At 37.1% G+C, this 5,833-nt stretch overlaps 1 pseudogene; it reads left to right on the top strand.

Annotated features, from left to right (window-relative positions):
- The first annotated feature begins 476 nt into the window (after nt 1-476).
- LOC145030354 (telomere repeat-binding factor 1 pseudogene) lies at nt 477-1,473 on the top strand (annotated as a pseudogene).
- The last annotated feature ends 4,360 nt before the right edge of the window (nt 1,474-5,833 follow it).

Genomic DNA, 5,833 nt, shown 5'->3' with positions numbered 1-5,833 from the left:
AGGTGGGCGTCGAGAGAGAGAGAGAGAGAGAGAGAGAGAGAGAGGGGGGGGGAAGGTCTTTGGTCCTCAGTTGGTCCGAGAAAAAGAATTATGATTGAAGGTAGGAAGTGGGTCGGTCTTCTGTTCATATACACGAATTGATTGGTATTTGAGCTTGTAATCAATGTAATTGTACAAGTATCGATGAGAATTGAGGAAATTAGGGTTCCTTTATATTTTCTTAGCTAGCAGAGTTTCGTTGTACTTGTAGTAATCGTGTAGGAGGTCTTTTGATGTATTTCGTTGTTGGTTATCTTAGTCATATCTGATACATAATTACACTTTGGTGACCTAAGTTTTAGATGCCTAATCCATGTGTTCGATATGCTCGGTGAACAACAATTAGTTGATCATTCTCCTAACGTGTTTTATAAAAATAACGCTTAGATTGCATTACGGAATTGATGAATATGCTGTGCAGGTAGAACTTGCTAGTCTTGATTGGCTTTATGGGTGCTCCTAAGCAGAAATGGACATCTGAAGAAGAAGCAGCTCTAAAAGCTGGAGTTCTTAAGCATGGAGCAGGAAAATGGTGCACAATTCTTAAAGATCCAAAGTTTAGCAGTGTGTTATACCTGCGCTCTAATGTGGATATTAAGGTTTACATCTTTTCAAATGGAATTTTCTGCTGGAGGTTATTACATATCTGAAATTTTCTTTTAATCGTTGGTTCATTGACTTGGATCAGGACAAATGGAGGAACATGAGTGTAATGGAAAATGGATGGGGATTTAAGGAGAAGGCTAGGTTAGCCCTGAAAAGAGTGCAACATGTCCCTAAGGATGACAACCTTCTCTCACTCACAACTGCTGATCCCAGTGATGAAGACTCGGGTGATGTGAGGCCTCTTCAGTCTTCTAGCGGTTCTCCACAAGTTGGTGCTTCAAAAAGATCTATGATAAGGTTAGGCCCTATTTCTTTGTTCTTTTTCACACTAACTGTTGTATGGATAAATGATGATGAATTGTTGTATGGATAAAGTGATGTGTGAACAAAGACTATTTCTTTGTTACATTGAATAAACCTTCTGAACGACAGTAAATGATGATTGTACCCTTTGTCTGGAACTAATGTTGACATCAACTGACAAATAGCTACAAATATCCCACATACATTGAGGTATATGTGTTACCAGAATGGCAGATTGATTATATAATGTGCTATTTATTATACATTAGGGATATCTCTTATGAATCATGGTTATTTAGTCTCTAGGAAGATGATGTTATCAATAGTTATAGTGTATGACCATTTTACCTTTTGTGTCATTAACAGGCTGGACAATCTTATGATGGAGGCAATAAACAACTTGAAGGAGCATGGTGGCTCTAATAAGACTACCATTGGCACATACATAGAGGTATCTGTGTTATATTGTGTTTTTTTAGCTTTTAACTTTCAGTTTCTTTTTAATCAGCATGTTTAATAATAGATAATGGGAATATATAGTTTAATTGATTAGTTTATTACAAAATTATACTTTAAATTATTCGTAAAAGATACATATAAAGACACATCGATTAAAACAACAATGGATGAAAGAGGAAGATGAATACATCTTACAGTACTTTCATGCATATGTTAAATAGACATACGTAAAAGTAAATCCAATATGCATCCAATTTAATAAAGAGAAAAAGCAGGAGAATGGAGAGTAAAGAAACCCCAAAAGATGGTATAAAAAGAGATAGAGAGAAGTCGTATATACAAATAGATTACATATTAAAGAAAACTAACCTTAAACCTTATTAACAAGGATTGAATGAAAATGATCGAGTTAAATGGATCTGAAATGATTAATCTAAGATTGGATGTAGAGAGGTGTAGGAAAACAATGAATGAATGTAATAGTCAATTATATAGCGAGATTATGAGAAAATTAACTTTTGCAAAGTAGCTCATAAGCAGAATCGTGGATACCAAAGCATGTAGATCTTATAGTCATTTATATGGGTATGCATTTATTTCCAGCGGATTTTTTGTGATTTACTTACCTGATAGCTTAATAATTTTAAGAATGCTGAAAAGAAGGAATATATTAGATGGATAATAGTAGTATTTTGAAAAGATAATTTTAAGAATGCAGATTTTTTGGGATTTAATCACGGGAAATTATTTAATTTCCAATCACAATAAAAAAAACTTCCATATAAATCGGGTATTTTGAATTTCAAATTTGAATAACCGATTTTTGTATATTATTTGCAAATATTTTATTCATTTTAAAATTTTGATTGCATTTTTTGACTGCATTTTTTTCCGGATTAATTGCCTCTATTTGAAGTGAAGGGCATTTACGTAAATGGACCTGAAGAAAAGAAGCGGGAAAACTATATTTTGGGGGTCTGGGAGACTGACACGTGGCACTATTCTACTTATTTATTAGGATAGGGGATATATATATATATATATATATATATATATATATATATATATATCTATATATATATATATATATATATATATATATATATATATATTAATAAATGAATAGTTTTTAATCTCCATTTGACATGTGTCACTCTAATACACTAAACCCTAAACCCTAAACCTTAAACCCTAAACCCTAAACTTAAACCCTAAACCCTAAACACTAAACCCTAAACCCTAAACCCTATTGTGTCGATCTTGAATTTACATCTTGAAGTATTAACCGTGAATCCATTAACCGTAATCTTTATATAGTAAAACAATGCAACCCTCCGAATCCATCCGCAGAAAACCTCTTACCCTCAAGGTATTTTTAGTTGAGCAACCCAAGCATAAATAATCTAGACAATGACAATTTATGATACCACTATGGGGCTCTTTTAAATTCTTCACTTCCTTGATAATTTGATCTTTGATCTCTTTGAATTCACCACCTTGTATTGATTGATTTTTGGTATCTTCAACTTTTTGAATTTCTTGGAATTTTGATCTTTTGATCTTCACTTTATTTGCTCCAAAATTCTTACAACTTTTCTTGCAATTCTCTCTTTTTTTTTAACATGTATTTCTCACTTTTTTCACTAAAAATCTTACATGCTTAAGCAGGGGCGCTCAACCTCAACCTTTATTGGCTAACGATAATAATTTTCCTGGATACATTTCAGGTTTAGGCTGCTAAACATATTGCATCCCTCAGGCTGAGCAAGGTCGTGTTTTTGTCCCATGATTTCACTGGAATAAGGAAGCCACAAATGCACTAGAACGTATATAGGCTCAACTAAACATTTGGGGTTTTCATGTAATTATCAACACAATTCTAACATAGAATCCTAATTGCTTTTACCAAAATTTTCTAAATTAATTCCTAAGTAATTTCCTCTTTGGCATGCAACAATGTAAATTTTTTTAAAATTAACCTAAATTAAGATTCTAAATTTTCTAATTTGTGACCAACCCCCCTACCCCACACTTATTTTAATGCAATGCCCTCATTGTATAATAAAAATGCAAATATAGAGAGAATTGGAATAAACTCCCCTGGGGTAGCAGTCGATAGGGTTGATTCTCTTCTTTTTAGCTCCATCTTCAATCGATTTTAGACATGGGAACAGCTCATCCATGTCTTGGGTGTCAAACGTCTCGTGTGGTTGACAGCTTCAAAATGTCGCGGAACAGACTTCTTAGAAGATTTCCAGTAAAAACTCTTCATAACAAGTGGATAAATGCTGCAGTGAAAGTGCTCAAAACAACTCTGGGACTTGAAAATTGTACATCTACTCGGCGAGTAGTGTCGTGTACTCGGAGAGTAGCTCTCAGCCTAGAACCATTCGTGTAATACTCCCATGTACTCGCCGAGTAGGTTTTGTGCACTCGGCGAGTAAGCACTGTAATTCCAAAACTAATTCGTTTCTTCTTCCTTTGACCCTGGGTTTTGAAATTTGACACTTTACTGACCCTTTCTCTAAGTCCTTCAGCAGCAATAATCTTCACGACTCTCGACTCTAACGGACTCGATCCTAAGGACAAGACTTTGTATAATTTTTCTCGAACTTCTCTCATGCCTTGCTTGACCCTCAATAATCTAGTATGCTTCCTAATCTTCCATACCTGAAAACAAACCAGTAAAAGTGAAAGTAACAATCATACCAACCAAAAATAAAAATTATCCAAGTTTACAATCATCCAAACAAAACATCATAAAACATAAATAAAAAAAAACAAAGTCTTCATTCTTCTTCATCTTCCATGTCCTCCCCTCCTTCTCCACTTCCTCCTCCACCATCACCTCTCATCATCCTCTCTTCCCAATTCATAATGTACGGGTATCCTTGCCCGGGTCTTGGAGCAATATGCATTTGCTCAAAAAGATACTCGAACGATTGGTTATTATAATTAACCCCTCGCCCGATATCATCTAGGTAGCGCCGATACTCTACTTGGTTCCATCCATCATTATCTTCCTCCACCGGAATAACCGGTGGGTCTTCCCGTACCCTTTCGCTTCGTTGCCGAACCCGCCTTCCCGGCTCCCTGGGGATTGCCGGCTCATCCGCGTGTAGAATGGTAAAAGAGTCGCCAAACTTCTCAACGATTCGGGCCCTCCTATATAAAGCAGTATTGAATGGTGGAGGGTAAATAACCGTGAGTGCCCTCGCCTCGGGTAAGTCTAACACTCCAAATGACCTGGCCAGCCTCATAACAAACATGCGTCCATTTATTTTGGAGTTGACTTTCTCCTTGACCGCCCCTTCAGCTAAAAACATGGCAATGCAATAAGGAAGGTTGCAGAAAGCATCTGGAGTAATAATACTCCAGAGATAGAAAATATCAAGGGTTGGGACTTTATCCCAATCCTTTTGCATGTTAATAGTGCTGGCCACAAGGCGGTGAATCAGGCGATGGATTGGTGAGCGGATATGTCCCTCTTGATCAGTAGAAGGAATGTACACCCGGTTGACAATTGTGTTCCACCAGGTAGAAGCCACCACCCCTTCGGGAAGATCCTTGTGGCAGTGTTCCAAAAATGCTTCAAAATCTTCATTAAGCATGGTGCTTTGGTCATACACCCCCAGCCTCCAAGAGAACTCTGCCATGTTGCACTGTCACAACTCCCCACCAAGAGAAAAAGTAATAACATGGGGGTTGTAATATTCATTACCACCTCGGAATGAGATGGTAGCAAAGAACTCCCAGCACAGCTCAACATATACTGGTTCCAGGATCTTGAATAACTGCAGCCACCCATCACAGATGATGGTGTTATCCCCTAAATTACACTCCTTTACCTAATAAGGAGTGAGCTCTTCTTCCAAACCCACTTGACCGAACCACTCCCAATCTACAACATTAGGCAAATGAATTTCCTTTTGTTTCAGCGCCTCTAGCTTGTTCTTGGCGCGGGCTTGTGAGGACTTAGATGTTATTTGTCAAAACGAGAGCCACGGGTTTTCACCTTGGCCCCTTCCCCTTGAAGATTATCCCCTTCTGAACATGGTTTCTGTAAAACAACAATATAGAAGACACAAACAAGCAAAACCCTGCTATTAAAATCAAATAATAAACCTACATACTGCCTACTCGCCGAGTCCGTAACACCTACTCGGCGAGTAGGATGAACTGCGAGACAGAATTGGTCTCGTTCATATGTAGGGTGCCCAAAACTCCCAATTGCTCATAGGGGTTTGTTGTATTGAGTCAATATACCATGGATCTAACAGAAATTACTCCTAACATTGCCTAATTCATGGCAAATTAGAACCCTAGAATTTGAGGGTACCCCCAAAATCCGATTCTAGACAAAATAGGACCATTCATTGATAAAGATTGAACCTTTGGTGGGTTTACGGTAGAAAAGTCTTACCTT

Source organism: Lactuca saligna, chromosome 2 (genome assembly GCF_052625555.1).
Source record: "Lactuca saligna cultivar CGN05327 chromosome 2, ASM5262555v1, whole genome shotgun sequence".
NCBI lineage: Eukaryota > Viridiplantae > Streptophyta > Magnoliopsida > Asterales > Asteraceae > Lactuca > Lactuca saligna.
The sequence above is the reverse complement of the archived record's forward strand: the minus strand, read 5'-3'. Positions and strand labels throughout refer to the sequence as shown.